General features: G+C 39.9%; 1 protein-coding gene across 2 annotated transcripts in view; it reads left to right on the forward strand.

Annotated features, from left to right (window-relative positions):
* plcl1 (phospholipase C like 1) overlaps window positions 1–23,938 on the forward strand; it is a 60,774-nt gene that overhangs the window by 18,920 nt on the left and 17,916 nt on the right. The window lies entirely within an intron of this gene.

A 23,938-nucleotide genomic window follows, 5' to 3' on the forward strand; every position in this document is an offset into this window, starting at 1 on the left:
CCATAAGGGCCGCAAGGACCCTGATTGGTGGATAGAGGCGCCTGTGCAGAGTGCATGGGTGGAAAAGGGTTCTGTTAAGGGCTGTTTGCGGGTCGGAGGAGGCGTGAGCAGCAATATACCCTCCTCAACTGCAAAAACTCGTGGATCCCTAGCAGCGGAAGACAAAGTGACATAATATGCTCTGTATATAATTATCATTTACGAATGTGTCTTGAATTAATTTAAGATTGTCTAACCTACCATCATTAGCTGCTGGTTCACCAATAATGGACAAGCTTATAGAATCTTGTTAACATCACAGAGTTTCATATCAACAAGACCTTCTCGCTGTGAGGTCATAGTGCTACCCACTGAGTCACCCATGATGAAAAATATCCACATCATTTCTGTAAAAACATAACACAGAGATTCAGACGTGCAGAGTTTAACATGCAGTCTGACAATATACTAACACAAAACAGTGAAACCCTAAAGGAAACTGGCACATGTGCACTGTATGAGTCTCACATCAGTGGTGTGAGCTTTTGTCTGTAGAGATCTGTAGCCCTACTTTCACTTTAAAAAAAGCATCAGCTGCTGGAAATGAATTTAAATTACATTTTTAACCGACAGTTAATCAAACATTTACTTTTTTGTCAGTTCACACATATTTAATCATTGGCATCTCTTATCTAAAACAACTTATTGTTAAAACTGCAAAAATGGAAGAAAAACAAAGTTCTTTTAAACAAATGAAACTGGTTTACCATAATTCATGAATTAAATGAACTATTATAAAACGGATAGTTCCGGTCCTAAAATCTGATTGGCTGAGCCGCGTTCGAAGCCGTTGTAAAATCCCCGATAAACGCACACCTACGACCACCTCACATCATTCCATATTAATACGCCACTGAATAGAAAAAATTAATGTTATTTTCGCCCTCATGTTGCCTAGCAACACTGTTAATCGAACTATTTTGCGTCGCGGAAGAATGTTTTATTGTAAGTTTATACACAATAAATACATTTATGAATTAAACATTGTTGTATTTATTATATTTTATGTTGACCGCCATTTTATAAAAGCAATAAGCCACTCGAGACCGTGCATTACTGTTATGATTTTAGCACGGGGAAAGAAGTTTTAGGCACTCCGCTTCGTGCCAAAAACGTCATCCCCGTGCTAAAATCACAGTAATGCACGGCCTCTCGTGGCTTATTGCTTTATTAGAAACAATTAAAAGAACTATTCCGTCATTAACTGATCATTACTCGGTATCTCAGCTGCCAGCTTGTCGTTCTCCCTCAGACATGAGCCAGGTGGTGATGATTCTTCGTTCTCTTCACCACTCAGTATCTTTTTGTTCTCACCCTCACTTCAAACATCGAATATCATAAACATTTCAGTCACACTTAGCCATAGCACAGGCTGATTAATTTATCGCTTCACCATGTCCGCCTGGCCTGTAATCGTCCCTTTCCATCTCCGCCTTGGCCTGTCACTTCATCTCAATGTGTCTGCACGCTCCTTCTGTCTGCACTCCATTTTTCTCTCTTGATCTGTCTGCGTCTGTGTCCCTGCTTTCAGTCCTCTCTGGCTTTCTCATGTTTATTTTTGGATTACTGATAGATTACTATTTCAACGACTTTATATAGGAGTAAAGCTCTGTGTTTTGGTGTGAATATACTATCCCTGTTTGCTATGTTTGTTTGTATGTGTCCTCATGATCTCTAGTATCTCTCACCCTCTGACACTTTCCCCCCTCTCATCTACATCACCAGCCATGTCCACTAATGTTTCAGTGTCTTTCTGCTGCTTTTATGTGTCCTTTTCCTGTTTTGCAGTGCTTACTGCTTTCATTAAGCTGCCATGAAGATGCCCTTGTCTGTCTTTATACTGTACCTCCTCTCACAGACAGGAGACATCTGGAGCAGAAAGAACAAGGGCAGTCCACAAAAGGTTTTTTACACTTTCATAAGTTATTTGGTATTCAGGTGACCATGAGATGTTGTTTTGGGGGCTGAGCAGAGTATTAACAACAAAAGAAAAATGTATCCTGTGGTACTGCCTGCTTTTACGCATCAGGGTTCTGTTGGCTTATTTCAACATTTATTCTGGTTCAGAAACAATTGCTGACTCCCTAACACCTTGCCATCCCTGGACAGCAGTTTATCCCTTTACTAGAGCATCACTGTATTATTTTGTAAACCTTCATTCAATTATATGACTGTAGTAAAAAAAGTGGGAGTGAGTTTGACTAAGAGGATGACTGTAGTATGACTGAAGTATTTTCATAGCTTTATACCGAGGTGGGTATTTTTGACACGGGAACATAATGACACCGTCTGTACCTCATCTCCATGGTGCTTTACTTTTATACGCTGCCTCATTTGTATTTCTCTGTGGGATTTGCATGCACAGTGTTTCTAAAGTGCAGTTTTTAGCATCACATTACATGCACAACAGAGCATGTAAACTCTGAGCGGAGACGAAATGCTTCCCATTAGCTCCAAACCTTTAATCACAATCACTTTAAACTGGTGTCAGCTATAAAAGTCTCGCCCTATTTAAACCAGACTGTGTTCAGTGCTTTTGTTATGTGTTGCTGAAAAGTCATTAACTTTTGTCTTCTACTGGGTTTTTTTCTGAAAAACCATTTGTACTGTTTAAGCTTGTCTTGCATCTGTTCAGAGTTTCCTCTTATTCCCATCCATTCTCGTCATTTTTATCTGCTGTGTCACGACACAAACCTTTTCTTTTCATCATCTTCTATCAGTGTCACTCTCAGACTGACCCCTCATCGCTCCAGCTCTCCTTATCCGCTGCCATCTAAATGATCAATTCTTCCTCATCAGCACTGATTCTTTCCTCTCAGTCATTATTCTTTCTTGGCGGTCAGCCGCTACCATAAGCCTCCCAGCTGTTTTCTTTTCATCACCTTTCCACTGCCATCACTTGTGCAGAAGGTCTCTCGTTCTCTCTGTGTTTCTCTAGTCCACAGTCAGATCAGTCAGTGTGAGCAGGATTTGTAGTGAGGACCTTGTTTAACTTTGGTGAAGTTAATATTAAAATATAAATAAGGTGTGTCTGTTATTTTTAGATTTGAGTTTAATTATAAAATTTACATTAGTGTAATATAATTAATATAAAAACATGTGGATATATTACTGAAATGTGGATATATTACTGAAATCACTGAAGTGTGTGCAATAAAATATAATGATTCATTTTACTGAAAAAAGTTGTATCTTTTTATGATAAAAATTCCAGGCACTTGTACCAAGGGTGCTTATGTCAATCAGAAGATTGCTGGTTTGAATCCAGGCTCTGCTATGCAGCCACTGTTGAGCCCTTGAGCAAGGCTTTTAACCACGTCTGCTCCAGGGGTGCCATACAATGGCTGACCCTGTGCTCTGACCCCATCTTCCAAACAAGCTGGGTTATGCTGAAAAAGAATTTAATTGTACTGTACTAGTGTATCTGTATGAATGACAAATAAAGGCATTCTTCTTCTTTATTCTTCTTATGTCTACCTCTAACTTGAAAAGACAGGAGATTTATGAAGCAGAAAGAACAGGGGCACTACACAAAAGGTCTTTTGTACTTTCATAAGTTGTTTGGTATTCAGGTGACCATGAGATTTTGTTTTTGGGGCTGAGCAGAGTAATTACAGCAAAAGAAAATGTATCCTGTGTTACTGCCTGCTTTCATACATTGTGGTTCTATTGGCTTGTTTCAACATTCATTTTGGTTCAGAAACAATTGTGAACCCCCTAACACCTTGACATGGACCAGCAGGGGTCCCTGGAGCCCCTACACTAAACCGTCATTGTATTAATTTGTAAAAAAATTAATTGGTCACTTATTTTTACCCTTGATGGCAAATGAGCACACAAGTATCACAGAGCTGCTCATGCTTTTTGGTAGTATAGTCTTAATGACTGAATAACTTATAGAGATACTCAATTTATTAAATAATTCTATTGTCACTAAAATGTGGTGTCTATAAGATGCTTACAGCTCACAAGCAAAATGAAAAAATGAGTCAGGTGTAAATTGGCCTTTATGGCTTGTTAAAATCAAGCCTTCATAAACATTTTGACTGAAAAGCAAAGTTCACGAGGTGAACGGTAGCATCCGGGAGCCTGTGCTCGGTGGCCCCTGTTGCCATGGCAGCCATTACCCAGTCACACAGATGAAAGTGGGTCTCCAGCAGACTGAAGCCTGGGCTCTCATTACCTCACCATGTGGGTCTGCCACCAACAGTGTGTGCAAGACTATGCCTGTGTATAGGCACCTCATTTACACAGACAAAATGCAACAGGAGAAAATTAAGAAGAAGAAGGAAGGCAAGGGCATAGCCAAATAGACTCGTTCATTGTTTTCAACTTCTGCAAAATACTCCATTTCTCATTTTTATGTATTTTTTCTCCTAATCTAGTCGTATCCATTTACTAGATTGCATTTTGCTTCCTCTGTACTGCTGCTGACCTCAACTTCTGACTGAGAGTCATGACTATCACACGCTCATACCAACATGTGTGCAGTAGCCGATTGCATCTTTTCACCTGCAAAAGATGAGTTCACATAGAGCTCAGTATTGCGTATGGAAAGTCACGCACTAGTCCCCATTATCTGCCGTCTCTGTACAGGTGCCTTTGATCAGCCAGTACAGGTAGTAATTGGATGAATTATGAGGAATCCCCTCCAGCAATCACACCCCTTTTAGAGGCCAATCATTGTCCAAACAGGTGGCAGGCCTGTCAGTAGCAGAGCCAAGATTTGAACTCGTGAGTTATTAGAGAAAGTGCAGTGTAAAGACGCTCACCAATGACACATTGGCGTTCACTTTCGGCGCTGGTTACTCTTTCAGGATGAGGGTTTCATATTTTTTATTGCTGTAGAAGTATTTAGCTTTAGTCCCACTCAATTTACTGTTTTCTCATCTCTAGTACATCTATATCTAAATCCATCAGATAATTATTATGCCCTTCAGCCCAACACTTTATTAGGCAGGACTGTGGCCACTATAAACTGGAGCTGGGCATCTCTAAATAAGATTTCCTTTGATATTCTGTTAACCCAAAACTCCTGGAATCAAAACACTTGTTCTTTAGATGTAGTGCAAACAAGTAGCATTTGTGGTGGTCTTGGGTCTAAGTTTTAGAATAGACAGTTACACCAATAAACATTTTAGATTTATATTTTTAATAGTATGTTACAATAAACCTGTAACCAGTTCTGTTTTTGTTCCTAGTAACTGTTCCTAGAAATTAGAAATGGCCGTCGTGCAATAGAGCTTTTATAGCAGGAAGATTTGATGAATGAATTTACGATGAGAATGCAGAACTGTGTGGGTGAGAATTTGCCAGAGCACTGGAGCTCCTGTAGCGCGATTGTTAGAAGGAAGCAGCTCCCAATTTTAACTACAATTAGTGTCACACAAAACCTTTTAGAGAAAACACTTGTATTGTTGTACATGCATTTTACCATGTAAAGGCAGAACATTTGCTGGCTGCTGCTATTTCTGCACCTAATTAGGGGGTTCATGTGCATGTGCACGTGTAAGTAAGATGGAAACTCTTGGCAGCACGTGCTAACCATAAGTCTAAAGTCTAAAGTCTTTCAGATGTACCAGTTTGCAAATGAAGCGTGTGACTAATAAATACTTCCAAAGCTTGCAATATTTCCACTTCAGCCAACCATCAAATCTGTTACCAAGCAATTTGGTACTAGTACTGATTATGGCATACATTCATATGTGCCTCCCTGCCAAACTGGGGACCCTGGCTGGAGCAGGACCACTCCTCAGCTGTAATCATGGCAGGCTATATGGCGATGACCTTACGATGAGGTTGTAAACAGCAGGGCAGATAGGACAGAGAGGAGGATGATTTAGCCTCACTGTCACACACACACAAAGATAAAGCATTACAGTAATGTACTGAGATAGAGTGTAGTGTGTCCATAAAAAAAGGGTATGAGACACAAAAGTCTACCTCTGGTCTGTCATCAGGTAACAAGCGTAGGAGTCAAAGTTTTATAATATAAGTTGCAGGTTCTTTTAACACACACACACACACACACACACACACACACACACACACACATTTACTCACACCTAGAGCAATTTTGTATCTCCAATTAACCTCACTAGGAGTGAGCATTCTCCAAAGATAAAACTAAATGTTCTTCATACAGTATATAAAAACCATAATCATTTCCTCCCAAACTAGTTGTGTTCAATTATCCTGATTGTACAGGGTGGGCCATTTATATGGATACACCTAAATAAAATGGGAATGGTTGGTGATATTAACTTCCTGTTTGTGGCACATTAGTATATGGGAGGGGGGAAACTTTTCAAGATGGGTGGTGACCATGGCGGCCATTTTGAAGTCGGCCATTTTGGATCCAACTTTAGTTTTTTTCAATGGGAAGAGGGTCATGTGACACATCAAACTTATTGAGAATTTCACAAGAAAAACAATGGTGTGCTTGGTTTTAACGTAACTTTATTCTTTCATGAGTTATTTACAAGCTTCTCTTTGTTTACAGCCATTGACATGTCGCAGAGGTTAACACGTGAGGAGCGGATAGAAATTGTGTTGATGTCTGGTGAACGCAGTACCCGGGTCATTGCAGCAGATTTCAATGCAAGACACCCTACGAGACCACCCATCTCCCATGCTACAGTTAGCAAACTGCTTGCCAAGTTTCATGAAACTGGTTCAGTGTTGGATTTGCCAAAATGTGGATGCATGAAAACTGTCACTAATGAAGAAACATCAGTGGCTGTCCTAGCTTCATTCAGCAAGAGCCCACAGCGTAGCACTCGCCGCATGTCACTGGAGAGTGGCATCAGTCGAACATCCCTTCGGCGGATATTAGCTACTCAAATGGCACCCTTACAAACTCCAGCTGCTGCAGCATCTCAACGAGATTGGAACAAAAATTGGAACAGGACCCTCAGTTTACACAGAACATTTTGTTCAGTGATGAGGCAAACTTTTATGTGAATGGTGAAGTTAACAAACAAAACCACCGCTATTGGTCTGACACTAACCCACATTGGATAGATCCCTCCAAGACTGTTGGAACACAAAAATTGATGGTATGGTGTGGTATATGGGGTACAAAGATAGTGGGGCCATTCTTTATCAATGGAAACCTCAAGGCCACTGGATATTTGAAATTGCTACATGATGATGTGTTTCCCTCTTTATGCACTGAAGCTGGCACGTTCCCTGAGTTTTTCCAGCAAGATGGTGCACCACCACATTATGGGTGTCAGGTCCGAGCATTCCTAGATGATTAGTTTCCTGGAAAGTGGATTGGTCGTCGTGGGCCAGTTGAATGGCCCCCAAGGTCTCCCGATCTGACCCCCTTAGACTTTTATCTTTGGGGTCATCTGAAGGCAATTGTCTATGCTGTGAAGATATGAGATGTGCAGCACCTGAAACTACGGATACTGGAAGCCTGTGCTAGCATTTCTTCTGCGGTGTTGCTATCAGTGTGTGAAGAGTGGGAGAAGAGGGTTGCATTGACAATCCAACACAATGGGCAGCACTTTGAACACATTTTATAAGTGGTCAGAAACTTGTAAATAACTCATGAAAGAATAAATTTACGTTAAAACCAAGCACACCATTGTTTTTCTTGTGAAATTCTCAATAAGTTTGATGTGTCACATGACCCTCTTCCCATTGAAAAAACTAAAGTTGGATCAAAAATGGCCGACTTTAAAATGGCCACCATGGTCACCACCCATCTTGAAAAGTTTCCCCCTCCCATATACTAATGTGCCACAAACAGGAAGTTAATATCACCAACCATTCCCATTTTATTTAGGTGTATCCATATAAATGGCCCACCCTGTATTATGCTTCCCCTCCACTGATGTTGACCTCCACTCCTGATCGAGAAATCTGTAACTAACACAAGCCCCCTCCGACGTGCTGCATCTTTTCACCTGCATGATGCGGGTTCATATGTGGATCAGCTTTGTGTACGAAGAGCCACACCCTGACCACATTATCCCTCGTCTCTGTGCAGGTGCCATCAAACAGCAGAGGTCGTAATTGCACCAGCACCCTCCCTGTGAACAAGTCAATTATTGTTTGCTTAGGAGCCCAGCCTGCCGGATAGCAGAGCTAAGATACGAAACGAGGAGTTCGAGATGTCAGCTATGATGTGCTAGCGTGTTTACTGCTGCGCCATCAGAGCGTCTAGTTGCTCCCTTCTTGTGACTATAACAAGGCTTTTAAGAAATTTGTATGTGTGCCTGGCATTTATGTTGAATAAGGCTAAAACATGTGGCTAAAACACTTGATTTCAATAATAAGAAAGGTTGTACACATACTTTTGGCTGTTTAATATACATTAGTGTATATTAAGTACAGCGTAATCAGGGTTAAGCCATAAAAGTATTTTGCCCACCCCTGTATATGCATTTCTGTTTGTTCCTGAGGGCTTACATGTGTTGCTAAATGTGTCAGGGTGGGAGAGTTTATGAAAGTGTCATTCCGTGTTTGTCTCCATGTGATTGAGTATGCAAGGACTGGACGACTGGTGTGTTTAAACAAAGGGTTGTGAATATAATGGAGGGTAATATATTCACTGTACTGCTGTGTGCGTGCATGGGTGTTGTGTGTGTGTGTTGTAATGGCAAAGCTAATCAGAGTGTTTTGATTCATGCGTTCATTTACACCTTGCATGTGTGTGTGTGTTTGCAAGTGTTTATATTTTTGCACTGATATGCTTATAAATATTTGTGTAGTAGCCTGATATGTAGATTTCAGATGGTGTGCTGATGACTGTCAGCAGTTTTTTTTCATTTACATGTGACCATGTTAGGGGTGTTTACAGAAGGGGTCATTTCCCAGAGTCCAGCGGGGCAACAGGGGAGAGAGGTTAGCAGCTGAGTCTGCTGCATGTTGCATAAGCAGATTATATTATGTAAGGGATTTCTTTCAAGAGGACCAAGCATGCACGACTGTGTGGTTTGCGCCTGAATTTTCTCCCAGCATGCCTTTCACCCCTTGTGCATACACTTCCCTTTTGGCTCAAATGGCTCATTCATAACACTGTGTTCAAGCATGTCATAACTGCCCATACACGTGTGTGGGTGTCTAGAAGTGCTTGTGTATCCTCACAGCTTGATATCAGTTCTCACGTATACCACACACACACACACACACATACACACACACGTCCCACTGCCAGTCCTGGACAGCCGGCCCACACGTAACAGTAAATATCATTTCTGAGTTTAATTCACGTGTTGACATCAGTACTGGCTAAACCATGTGACTTTCACACTCCGCGTGTTGCAGCATCATTAGTTCGTTGACAGAACAGCTAGAAAAGGTTGATTAGATGTGACATTTAAATCTGAAGGTTGCTGTTGTTATTGAAATGTCTGTGACATTACCAGGCTGAAACAAGGAATAAATCAGACAGTGACGTTGTTACAACAGCTAATGTGTCAAAAGGTTTAGAAAACATAAAGGTGCATTGCTGAATGAACAGATAAAACCTTTAATTGCGAATAAAAAGAATTAAACAAATAAAGAGCACACATGTAGGATGCAGGATGGTATAGGGTGCAGCCAGGCTGTACCTTTCTAAAAAGAGACAATGTGACCATTCACTGGAGAAAATTACAAACTGGAAATTGGAGATATTCTTAATTTTATGCAAATGAGTATGAAGTGAAACCATCAAGTGAGATGTGAGCTGAAAGGCTGCCAGGCAAGAACAAAGCCCCTGCTTTAAATCTGATACCCAAAGCTTCACAGTTTGCTGCTGATTGTACGGACGACAAAAAGGCAGCAGCGGCTCCTTTCTTTCATAACTGTGAAGAGAAATTGGTGCCAAATTAAAATGCAATCACTAATTTGGATAAATCTGAAAAGCAAAACACACGTCATTAGTTACAGAATTGTATGTAAAATTAAATAAAGAATTGTGAATGAAAAAAAATCCACTTCCACTGCTGGGGACCCCCGATGGTGTCCAAGGTGTATATTTGCCTGACACACACTCCCTCAGATGCATGCACAGTCCACTAATCCCTTCTTATTCCCCCATACTTTGGTGGATTTGCACGTTAGGTTGGTTTCTCCACTTCTATGCAGGCGCCCAGGGCAGCCAGGGTCCTTCCACAGTGTTGAATACCCTGGCCCTTAGTCTGGTCTTTTCCCACCCAGCAGACTGTCTGCTACAGGCCAACTGTAAATTGCAGCAGAGCTGAGATTCGAACTCGGGGAACCCAGCGCTGGTTTGCTAGGAGAAGAGCCAATCAAGGCACAGTTTAACTGCTTTCCACCAAGTAGTGCTTTAAACATGTATGCTTTTATGGAATGCAATCATCACAGAGAAAAAGTTACATGCAATGCAGATGAGACTGACATGTGGAAAACATGCCAAACTGAAAAGTAAAACATACATTGCATTGATTTAACATAGCTTGCCTCCTAACAGAAAAAAACCCAGTACATGTAGGTTTGCATTTAAAAGAATGAAATACTGAATTTATGTCAGAATTAAATACAAATTTACTTGACTGTGCATGTGGTGCTTGAAATGTGTCAAAACAAAACGCATCACATTCACTGTATTTTAGTCCAAGCAGTGCAGTATTCGTGATTAATGAGGCTGTATGGACACAATCGATTCTAATCGATCACAGATTACAAAGACACATTTCAACTGCTTTGAGGTGCCCATTCTTTAGCTATTTTACTACAAGGATCTGTCCCATGTTCCTTTAAAAGCCACTCAGCTTTGAAAAGCAAAGTCGTCTGTAACTGAACCATCCTCAACTTGTTGAATTAAAGTGTTTATTTCCATTGTTACATGCACACTAAAACAACGAGCGATTACAGATTCCCACAGGCATACTTTAAAATATTGTGAGAAGCTTTCTCAGAAAAGTGTATTTCAGCCACCAGCTTGCTCTGAACCAGTCGAACCACAACTGAAAAAAATATCAGGAATGTATTTATTTCTGTGCTATGAAATTCTTATAAAATTAAATTGTTTATTAAACATATTAGACATCAACTTTATTAAACTCACTTGAGTGTTTAGGAACACTTAAACAGTCGTCCATGACTTTCTGTTTTATGCGGCATAAAAATGAGGTAACACAAAGCATTTTTGTGCTTTTTATTTAGTCCATTTTACATTGCCATACCAGAACTAACAAAGTCTTGTATAATATTTTCAGCAGAGCTTTAAACATGTCTTAACATTTGGGCTTAAATTCTCTCAGTTCTCAGTATACTTCAGTGTAACATCTCCTCTCTGTGGCCTGATTTATCCCCCTGTTATTTTCCTACCAGATCTCTCCAACCATTTCTTTATATCTGCACAACAATCAACAACGGGACCCACATTTGTCCTGCTCTGGTTTCATTCCTTCTGACTGTGTTAAGTATGCAAAGCAGATCCTGTATGATTTAAGCCTGTTTTCAACATTGATTTAATCATTACAAATCATTCTCAGAATCCAAACAAATTCCATTGTCACTGGGCTGTACGAGGGGGTAACAAAGCCAAAAACTTGCCTTAACAACCTCTGACTGAGCTGTTGGACAATCTGTTGACAGCTGGCTTGTAGTGCTAACAGTGTCACACTTGAATACACTTGATACTTGAAATGTAACTGTCCACTTAATTTGTGCCAGTATCCACAGCAGCTCTCTGGTGAAGACACCAGTGTGTTGCAGTGGGTGCTGGTTGCATAAAAGCTGCTGACATGTTGGCATTTCAGCCCTCTGCAGGAGCCCATAAAATCATGAGGCCTTTTTGCTGTCCTGCTGAGTTGGACTCTGGCGTGGCATGGATATCATGCTGGCATGGTGGACACACACATACATGCCCTCATGCACAGAAACGTATGCACCACATGCACATGCGCATTTAAGAAATCTTGAGCTGTAATACAGTGTATCTGAAAAAATAGGTCTGTGGCATTGTGGCAGTTCGTGACTTTTCTGTGCTGTGTTTTCTTCTCTTTCTTTTTTCTAATATAGTGGTTCCCAATTCCCTGTTGCTTATAACAGTCATCTTCCTCTAACACCAGCCTGACCGCAGGATGGCCACTGGCACTCACATGTTCCCTCCAACGCGTGCAGTAGTAGCCAGCTGTCTTTTTGTTTACTGCCCAGTGGTGAGACCTCACACAGAGTTTTAGTGCGCCCAGAGGGTCACACCAATCTCCAAAAATGAATTGAATGGACATAGTTTAGAGGCACACACGAGTCTATAAGGGCTCACAATTACACTGCAGTGCATGGACAAAAAACAAGCCATGAGATCTAGAGGATTCTTTCAGGATTACATTTACATTTTCAGCATTTAGCAGACACGTTTAACCAAAGCGAATTACAGTACTGTGACAGTATACTGTCTTAGCAATTAAAGGTTAAGGGCCCTGCTCTAGAGCCCAACAGTGGCAACCTGGCAATGATGGGTCTTGAACCAGCGACCTTTTGATACTGTGTGTAAATAGTGGCGAGGCATAGACCATGGGTGCTTCTCAGCAACAGGGAGAGGGAGACTCGTAAGAATTAATGGCGGGATAAATGCAGCCGAATACAGGAACGTCTTTGAATAAAACCTCCTCCAGAGGACACAGTCTCAGACTGGGCCAACAGTTTACCATTCAACATGACAATTACCTAAAGCATACGGTCAAAACAATGGAGTGGTTCATGGCAAGTCTTCAAGTGTCCAGCCAAAGTCTAGACTTAAACTCAAGGCTTGTAGTTGTTACTTCTGCCAAAGGGGCTTCTACAAAGGATTAAGTAAAATAAAATAAATAAGCATTTTTTTTGCCTGCCTCCTGCAGGTGCAGTCCACCAACCCCTTTCTTATTCACGCGTGAGGCAAGTATTCGCATGATGAGAGCCACACACTGATCTCTGTGCTCCTCCACCTTCTGTACAGGCACCTCGGGCTACTAACCAAGGTCCTTACACAGCGTTGAAGATCCCACCCATTTACAGACCGTTTTTTTACCCACCCGGCAGACTTAATGGCCAATTTTGTCTGCTGCAGGCATTGCCAATTATGCCCACTAAAGGTGCCCAGCTGACCGGTAGCAGAGCTGAGGTTCGAACTCGGGAGTTCAGAATCCCAGTGCTGGTGTGCTAGTGGATTATGTTGCTGTGCCACCCGGGCGCCAAATAAGCGTTTTTTAATTCATTTTCTCAGTAAACTAAAAAAACTATTTAGTGTTTTTACTTTGTCATTATGGGTGATTAAGTGTAGATTGGTGGGTAAGATTGGCAGCTATATATATTTAAATTTAAATCCACAGCACAATAATGTGTGCTAAAAGGTATACATATTTTCAGAGGCTGCTGTATATTGACTATATAGCAGATCTAGATCTAAATAAATATATACATAAAATCATTGCCTAGGATTAGCATTACCATTATCATCTGGTTGGCAACTGTTGGTGTCAAACTGCCAGTTTCTTTGAATTGTGCATAGAACATTATTCACATGGTTTATGAGCCAAATCTGATTGGTAATAACAATATGCTGTTAAACTTCAAATTGTGCTTATTTGGATTATTAAGAGTTGAAATTAAGTTTAATATAAAAATGTTTATTAGTTTAGATTGTGTTAAAACCACATACACAGACATGCAAATAAAAACACTTGAATTTGTCTTTTCAGCTGTTCTGTCAGATTCCCTCAGGACCCCTATTTTCTATTTCTGTCCCAAAGAGAAGTCTGTTTTGGTCTCTACATATTTACAGATTTCCTTATGATGCCAAATTCCTTAGTGGCTTTAGCTGCTTCCTATTTCACATTATGTATGCATCATTTTTTCTCCAAAATTAGTAACATATTAATGAACATATACCACATACCCCAACTTTTATACCTCACATATATTCTGCTGTGACAAAATCTAAAATTTTTATCTTTAATAAGTTTTTTGTAGGAAGAGACTTCGACTCTGTTGAGATAAAGTCTCTGGAGAATCTGTTTGGTGATTTCAGCTTAAAGCTGGAGAAAACAAACTCAGTTTGGCAAGGTTCAACGTTATGACAGCATTTAAAATTTGCCATGAAATTCTCCAGACTCAAATCCTGAAATCTCTCAAGAATAATATAAATATGTCAAAATCTGTCAAAAATATATATACAGCAATTTATATTATATGTTTGGTGACATAAAAAGTTGTACAATTTTCTTCTTTGTGCTCATACGATTAGAGCAAGCTTGCCTGAACTTATTAGACTGAGCCCCACACATTGAAGCTCTGAACTTATTTTTATTCTATTTTATTATACAATCTCACGAACAGGGATGAAACTTAAAGCCAATTCTAAGCAATTTAAAAATAAAGCTGTTTGACTAGAAAGTTTAGTATCTATGTACTCTGTAAAATGAATAAGCTAACATAAATAATATAAAAAATAGACGCATTTTCATTTATATGACAATATTTTATGACAAGTTTAGGCGCCCAGGTGGTGCAGAAGGATATTCCACTAGCACACCAGCGCCAAGATTCTGAACTCCTTGGTTCAAAACTCGGCGTTACCACCGGTCAGCTAGGCACCAACTAGCGGGCATAATTGGCAGTGCCTGCAGCAAACACATCTCTGGTAGGGTGGGATGACCAGACTATGTGGGTGGGGTCTTCAAACGCTGTGTAAGGACCCTGATTGGCAGATAGAGAGGCGCCTGTTCATAGTGCATAGGTGAAAAAGGGTTCCGCTAAGGGTTGCGTGCGGGTCGGAGGAGGCGTGAGCAGCAATATACCCACCTCGACTGCAATCAGGGATCCCCCAGCAGCAGAAGACAAATTACTACTCTACTACTCTAAATTGGGGAGGACATGGGAGAAAATGCATAAATATAACAAACAAAAAAATATTTTATAAGTTTAATTTAGATTGACTATTATTTAATGACAAACAATTAGAGAGACTAAACTTTAACATGGTACTTTAGCAGATGTTTATATTTAAGCTATACTTAGCAGATATGTTATTGTATACACAAATGATGATTTCGGAACAATCTAAAGGTTCAGAGACCTAATAAGAGGCTTCAAACTTTATTCAGATGTTTTATAAACAAGTTGATAAACAGGACTTTTGCCACTTTTGTCACAGGCAGTCAATCAACAGCCGTCATAAGATTTGTGTTTGCAGTGGGTGTGGAGGTATGAATCAGATTCTACCTGATTTAAGGCTGGCTTTGCTGCCAATTTAAATCCAACCCAAAAGTCATTGTCTTAAGTCTCTTTGTCTATAAATCAGTAACAAACCTTAATATAGCTTTAATGTTCTGATTTTGTAGACTTGAACTCATGTCATGCAATTAAGAAGGACATAATTGGTCGAATGTGTCTTGCTAGTGTAAATTCAGGGTCATTTTCTTAGGCCTTTCTACCTTTTGGCACCCTGGACCACGATCTGCTATCATTGGTTCTGAAACACTTGACTGATATCATCGGACACTTGCACTGACCTTTTCTTACACCTACAGACTAGGATCTAATTTTCTGTCAGATGTGATTCTACTATTGACAAATAAAACTTACCAAACTGGAATTGGGTGTGGCACATTTCTTTGGCTAAACACAGGTGCTATGAACTGCACAACACGTTCTCACAGCAGAACATACAATGTAAGGTCATGATGTTCAGTACTTTTTCAGATTGATTACAGACACTTAAAACTGCAGGTCATTGTGTTGATCTCAGTTAACTGATGTGATTAGAGAGCAGCATTTCAAACCATGATTTGTTTAAGTTTAAAAAATGACACTAGTTGCTGACTTGCTTTATAGAAGACAGTTAATCATAACCAGTACAGGTAATTCAGATCTAAAGGTTATTGGACTCTGTACTCTATTCTAAAACAAGTCCTTGGACGTCTGGGTCTGCTTGAAGCCTATGAATCTGAAATATTTCCCCAGGTCTGCCAATATTGTGAAGGACAGCATTTTATTTCTTAATATTAGTCAAATTTATTCCTAATATTAAAAATAAAAAATGCATCCATGTATTTTTATTGCCTGGACATGTGCCCTTCATCCTGGGTTGCTAAGCAGCAGAGATTTTATCCATTTGCAGTAATGAGGTAAAATATTCTGCTTAATCTGTTTCTGTTTTAATGCTGGTCAAGAAAGCCGCAAGTGATGTTCCAGTTTATTCCAAAGCTGTTCCAAAGTGGGGTTGAGGTCAGGGCTCTGTGCAGACCACTGGAGTTTCTTTAAACCGAGATTTTCTTTATAGACCTTGCTTCAAACAGGAAAGGGCCTTCCCTAAACTTGGTGCAATATTGGAAGCATATCATTTTCTTTTTTTTTTTAAATGCATTTTCTTCCTTTTTCTCCCGATTTTTAGCGTTGGTGCTGACATTTGAGCAGTAGCCGACTGCATTTTTGAGTTCACATGCCAATCAGCCTTGTGCATGGAGAGCCACACCCTGATCAACATTATTCCTCTCTCTGTGCAGACACCATCAATCAGCCAGCAGAGATTGTAATTGTATCAGTTATGAGGTCCCTATTCGGCTCTCTGCCCTGGATAAACATTGTTAATATAGCCGCCCAGCCCAGCCGGATGGCAGAGCTGAGATTAGATACAATGTATTCGAAATCCCAGCTCTGGTGTGCTAGTGTATTTTACCACTGCGCCACCTGAGCAGCAGGAAGCATATTGTTTTCATTATATAATTGATTTATTTCATCTTTTAGCAACTGTTGTGGTTTGTTTTGTATTGTTGTGGTCGGAATTCGAAGGAGTGTCCCAATACATGTCCACATAAAGCTTACTAACAAATAAACATGTAACAGAGGTGTGTTTTGAATGATTATTATGAATAAAGTGAACACTTTGTTTCAATTATAGCAGGACTTAAAGCTCCAGTCCTGCTAAGTGAAGTCTAAAAGAGAACATATGTCATGCCTACCAGGCACTGTTGGCTCAGGAATTATTAAAAAGCATGAAAGGATTTTAAGTAAGTAAAATTGCTTGGACATAAGTTTTTGGCACAAGGTTTGATAAGCAGTTGCTGCAGTAAGCAGCGGTTCAGAGCCCTCTTTATGCTTATTGGAAAAATGCTCGCTGCCGTGGGCGATTGTTTTCTGAGTGGAAGCTCCATGTAGGCTGGTGAGAGCTTTGTAGGGTAATGTAGGCTGATTACAGAGCTAATAGAAGAGGAACTTGATTGTGGAAATAGCCGGCAATTATTCCAAGTGCTGCAGTCTTGATTGGGTAAGACCAGTATTACAAAGCTGCTTCTCATCAGCTGAACAAAACTATGTTTCACTCTCATGGAATATATTAGAAAAGACTTCTTTAAGTAATACATCCTCCAAGCATCATTTTATTTGCCATCCATTATGTATTCACAGCATGAAATGCATAAAGTGTTCTTACTGAAAAAACATGGTGTTTTTAAGAGTGGTATTGTCCTCGGCTGAAAGTGCCTCCAAACCTCAAAATAATTTAAATGATTACAACAGCTTGACTGGATCTTTATATAAAGTATTACATTTTAATTTTATTTTCATCATTTGCTTTATCCTGATCAGGGTTGTGGCATGTTGTGGCGTGAATCACTGGACACAAGACAGAAATGCCTTGAACAGGGTACCAATTGATTGCAGGGCTTTGGCCATCAGCCCCCTTAGACATAGCCAATCATGTCTGTGTATCACACCTGGCGGTCTAATAGCACAGCTGACTTATGAACCCAGTGGTGGGTTAGTGTAATGGACCTCTGCACCAACCAAGCGCTTTATGTATTTCTAGTGTTTCTAGAGTTTGTACTGAGTGTTGAGGCTAATTATTTACCCAGACTGCTGTGTGCTAAAGTCACATACATACAAATCATTGTTATAAAACAATGTGTGTATTGTAAAATAAAGTAAGACTAATACTGGAAAATAAAAAATGTTTACCTGTGGCCAATGCAAATGAGTTCATTTGCAATTAGCTTGATCTGTACCAAAGCTGGTTAGCTGTTACCTACAAACCAATTATAATTATTATAAAATGTTAAGCTAGTTTTGTGTCAGCCACAAAACTAACCAGCAGATAAGAATTAATCATTAAACATTTTCAATTAGTCAAACTAGAAGATAATTTAACATCTAAAGAAATTATTGGCTAATCAAGAATCATTTCCACTAACCCCAGTGAGCTAAAGCTTTCAGCTATTATTAGTTGTCAAGTCAAGTCAAGTCAAGTCAACTTTATTTATATAGCGCTTTTTACAATATACATTGTCTCAAAGCAACTTTACAAAATCCAGGACCAACAGATACAAAAACCCCTGTTGAGCAAGCCGAGGGCGACTGTGGCAAGGAAAAACTCCCTGAAAATTACAGGAAGAAACCTTGAGAGGAACCAGACTCAACAGGGCCCATCCTTCTTGGGTGGTCTGGAGGATACTTTAAATAAATACACGATTTACACAAATCATACAAACACAGAATTGAATGATCTAAAAGTCATACAGTGGTAATAAATAGATAAATAAACAATTAAATAATAATAGAGTTGTTATCCGAATAGAGTTGTATCAATACAGTGGAATTTGCACTCTGGCTAGTGCTTATCTATTTTTTTTCTGGTGTTGGTAGGTGAGAGTGGGTCAGTAGTAAGTGGGTTAATGCTTTAGCGAACTGATGGAAACATCAATATTCTGAACAGGGGAGCTAATAATTCATAGACATCCATCCATACTTTCATCCATCCATCCATACTTTCATCCATCCATCCATCCATCCATACTTTCATCCATCCATCCATCCATCCATACTTTCATTCATCCATCCATCCATCCATACTTTCATCCATCCATCCATCCATCCATCCATACTTTCATCCATCCATCCATCCATCCATACTTTCATCCATCCATCCATACTTTCATCCATCCATCCATCCATCTATCCATCCATACTTTTATCCATCCATCCATCCATCCATCCATACTTTCATCCATCCATCCACCCATCCATCCATCCATCCATCCATCCATACTTTCATCATCCATCCATCCATCCATCCATCCATCCATCCATCCATCCATTCATCCATCCATACTTTCATCCATCCATCCATCCATCCATCTATCCATCCATCCATACTTTCATCCATCCATCCATCCATACTTTCATTCATCCATCCATCCATCCATCCATCCATACTTTCATCCATCCATCCATCCATCCATACTTTCATCCATCCATCCATACTTTCATCCATCCATCCATCCATCTATCCATACTTTCATCCATCCATCCATCCATCCATCCATCCATCCATCCATCCATACTTTCATCCATCCATCCATACTTTCATCCATCCATCCATCCATCCATCCATACTTTCATTCATCCATCCATCCATCCATCCATCCATACTTTCATCCATCCATCCATCCATCCATACTTTCATCCATCCATCCATACTTTCATCCATCCATCCATCCATCTATCCATACTTTCATCCATCCATCCATCCATCCATCCATCCATCCATCCATCCATACTTTCATCCATCCATCCATACTTTCATCCATCCATCCATCCATCCATCCATACTTTCATTCATCCATCCATCCATCCATCCATCCATACTTTCATCCATCCATCCATCCATCCATACTTTCATCCATCCATCCATACTTTCATCCATCCATCCATCCATCTATCCATCCATACTTTCATCCATCCATCCATTCATCCATCCATACTTTCATCCATCCATCCACCCATCCATCCATCCATCCATCCATCCATACTTTCATCATCCATCCATCCATCCATCCATCCATCCATTCATCCATCCATACTTTCATCCATCCATCCATACTTTCATCATCCATCCATCCATCCATCCATCCATCCATCCATCCATTCATCCATCCATACTTTCATCCATCCATCCATCCATCCATCCATACTTTCATCCATCCATCCACCCATCCATCCATACTTTCATCCATCCATCCACCCATCCATCCATACTTTCATCCACCCATCCACCCATCCATTCATACTTTTATCCATCCATCCACCCATCCATCCATACTTCCATCCATCCATCCATCCATCCATCCATCCATCCATCCATCCATCCATCCATCCATCCATCCATACTTTCATCCACCCATCCACCCATTTATCCATACTTTCATCCACCCATCCATCCATACTTCCATCCATCCATCCATCCATCCATCCATCCATCCATACTTTTATCCATCCATCCACCCATCCATCCATACTTCCATCCATCCATCCATCCATCCATCCATCCATACTTTCATCCACCCATCCACCCATCCATCCATACTTTCATCCACCCACCCATCCACCCATCCATCCATACTTTCATCCATCCATCCATCTCAATATCTAAAATATTTCTAAAAATCCATCCATCTAGCAATTGATCTACTCATCTATCCAGTTGTACTTCTATCTGTTTTAAGACTCAATTGACACATTTAAAATTACATCACTTTTACACTGCAGTGGCTAAATAAATAAATGAAACCTGTATTTAAAGAGTAAATGTTGCTGCTTCCATCTTACTGAGGACTTCTCACCTCTTTCTCTTTGCTGTTGTCTTTTGCTGTCAGGCTCTTTATGGCTATCTTTACTTTCTGACAGTGTTCTTTATTGCTTGACTCTCCTGCTCTCAGTCTTGGTGACCATTATCTTCTCTTCACCTTTGGTTCTTGCTTTCATCACCTCCCTGTCTTTTTCGTGATTTGTGGGAGAGGAGGGAAGCCTATATTTAACCGCTCTTTGTCCTTTGGTGCCACTTCACTGTGCAGGTTGTTATCCTCCTTTATTTATACAGCATCTGTAATTCATTTTATGGGGAGAATAGATTTATCTTTCATACTCTTTGCCTGGAAAGGGCATGATTTTTCTAAAGGGCACGACCATTTAAACACTTACAATTGTCTCAGTATTTGTTATTCGATCTGGTATTCTTCAGATGGATCTTATATCATTCTGTTCTGATAAATGTGTGCCAGATGTTGAAGTAAATTATAAGGTTACCAAGTTGGGGTAGTTGTTATAGCCAAAATATAAAATACATTTTATGCTTCCAATTTTGTTGCAGATGGGAAAAAACCCAATCTTTTATCATCATGAGTGTGCCTATGCACAAAGCAAGGTCCATATACACACGGTTTGATGAGCTGCACAGAGCTATGACTTCAAACCCATTGAACATTTTTGGGAAAAATTGGAATGTTGGTTGTGCACCAGGCATTTGTGTCCAACATCAGTTTGTAAAATGCAATAAAATGAAGATTGCAGGTGTTAAATTCTAAATGTTTTAAATAGAGATGGGACGATCAGGGTTTTTGGCACCGATTCCGATCTTTGATCTCCTTTCAGGGACATCGGCCAATAGCCGATTGCGATCGGGAAGGGGGTGTGTGTGGGGGGGGGGTGTTAGTAAATAAAATAAATAAACTTAAAAAGAGCCTCACAGTGAAGATAAACCGGAGCAGCGCACGCGCGTGTGTGTGTTTGTGCCTTTAGAAGAGACGCTTTGTTCACTGTATCGCTATAAGTGATTCATTGATTCACGAGTCATTTTTCGCGAAGCGTAAGTTTCTCTTCTCAGTTATCTCTCCGTGTTTACTGTTATTAGTTAAATGTTGTGGTTTTAAATAAACACCAGCTACTACAGAACATTTTGTGTGACTCTCTTACATTAAAAAGCTTCATTAAAAAGCTTAATTAAACTGCTATTACCACAGATCTGTAACCGAGTCAGACTCGTTCCGTCTAAGGAGCTAAAAGTTCAGCAGATGATCCTGAACTAACGAATTTGGTAATGAATAAACTTTTGCCTCTGATTGGCTCTGTAACGTTTTCTGTTCTCATCTACATCACAAGTAAGAACCGCTCACGATTTACTAAAGTGAACCAGGAGTTTATATAACGTGCTGATAGAATCGACTCAGATGTGACCGGGTTGAATTATCTTTTTAAAGTAAATATTACAATCAGCAAAATTACATCGTATGTATGATGCACAACGTTAATGATGTTATTTTAGGTCATGAAGAGCTTTCACGATGGTTTCTGTACGATTGTTGATGAATGGTGATGTGATGGTTGGCGCGTCGTAGCTCAAAGTCTGGATCAATCCACTGAGCTGTTAACTTAACGTGATCTTTATATATCACACGATCGGATCGGCTACTTTTAGGAAATATCGCCGATAGCATATTTTGATAAAAAATCGGCCGATACCGATTCATAGCCGATCGATCGTCCCATCTCTAGTTTTAAATGTTCTAATGACAGCACAGGCGTGGATTTCAGTTTTGGGATGTGCACTATTTTTCTGTGTCTATCTGTTCCAATCAGTGAGCTGATCAGTAAGAAAGCAGCCACTATTTGGTTACTTAGGAAATCTGTTAGTTGCCTCATGTTGCTTTAAAATCTCTTATTTAAAAAAAAGAAAACTAGCTGTTTAGCATATGTTGGTCATTTAAAAGGTCTTTTTTTACCTGATTTGTTTTATTTATTTGTCTCGTCTCTGCACGTTGCTTTTGCTTGTATTTTTGTTATTCCAGTGTGTGCATAAATATATTCGACACAGCTTTTTATCCAGATCAAATGAAAAGTGCCTGAGGTCATTGTCTTAAATATGCATTTATGTGATTACTACAACATGCTTGTAATGCTTGTAATTTTAATGTAAAAAATAAATAATCTCAAACTTAGGCTGTTTAACTTATGTGTTTTTCAATTATGCAAAGCACTGTGAACTAAGGCAGGGCTTGCACTTAAGATTTAATCACTCCATTCATTCAGAGAACAAGGGGCGCATTTAGACTGACATGCCTGGAATAATCCTAAATGTGGGCATATGATTATTTCCTAAAAGTATTATTTCCTCCCAACTCCACGAGTACATGTGAAGATCTAGAGACGGCCTTAAATGTCCTTATACACTATATTGGGACAGCCTTTTTTATTTTTGAATTTATTGTTTCAATATAACAATTACTAACTAACTAATTACTAGTTTAGGGAAGGCCCGTGCACAAGACAAGACAAGTATTTTGAGAAGCCTTCTCAGATTGGTGCCTGTGATGGGAGAATGGAGATTTAAAAAGTAGGAGTCTTACGTTCTAAATTATGGAAAACAGTAGTTGAATTATTTATTTATTTATTAGGATTTTAACATCATGTTTTACACACTTTGGTTACATTCATGACAGAACAGGTAGTTACTGGTTACACAAGATTCATCAGTTAAATTTTAATATCAAACACAATCATGGACAATTTTTGTCTCTGCAATTCATCTCACTTGCATGTCTTTGAACTGTGGGAGGAAACCGGAGAAACCGGAGGAAACCCATGCAGACACGAGGAGAACATGCAAACTCTGCACAGAAAGGACCCCGACTGCTCCACTTGGGAATGAAACTCAGGACCTTCTTGCTGTGAGGCGAAAGTGCTACTCACCAAGCCACTGTGCCGCCCTCACATATAGAATTAAGACCTGATCAGTGGCGGCTGCTGGTCTTTCAAAGAGGGGAAGCTCATTGTCGGCTTACATCATAAAATTTGTCAATTTATTTATACATAAATTCTGCCCTCCGTTCCTTTTCAAGAAAATGGCCTGAAATGAGTTGCAGTTTGTCTTTCAGCTTCACTCGCAAAATCCGCGATGGGACTGAAGCTCCAAGTGATGGTGTAGAGATCAAAATAGCTGTCAATCAAAACAGGATTCAGCCTTTCGACTGATCCTCCAATCATCTTGCAGAAGCTCAGCGTCCAGACCCTCAGCGTCCGGGGGCGGGACAAAATCGTGGCATTTATCCAATTTATCCAATCCCGTTTTGAAGCAATGAAAAAAACCCTTCCATTCAGTCCCATTGAAGTGAAGAGACGCTCAGCTTCT

This window comes from Trichomycterus rosablanca, chromosome 12 (assembly GCF_030014385.1).
Source record: "Trichomycterus rosablanca isolate fTriRos1 chromosome 12, fTriRos1.hap1, whole genome shotgun sequence".
In the NCBI taxonomy this organism is placed as follows: domain Eukaryota; kingdom Metazoa; phylum Chordata; class Actinopteri; order Siluriformes; family Trichomycteridae; genus Trichomycterus; species Trichomycterus rosablanca.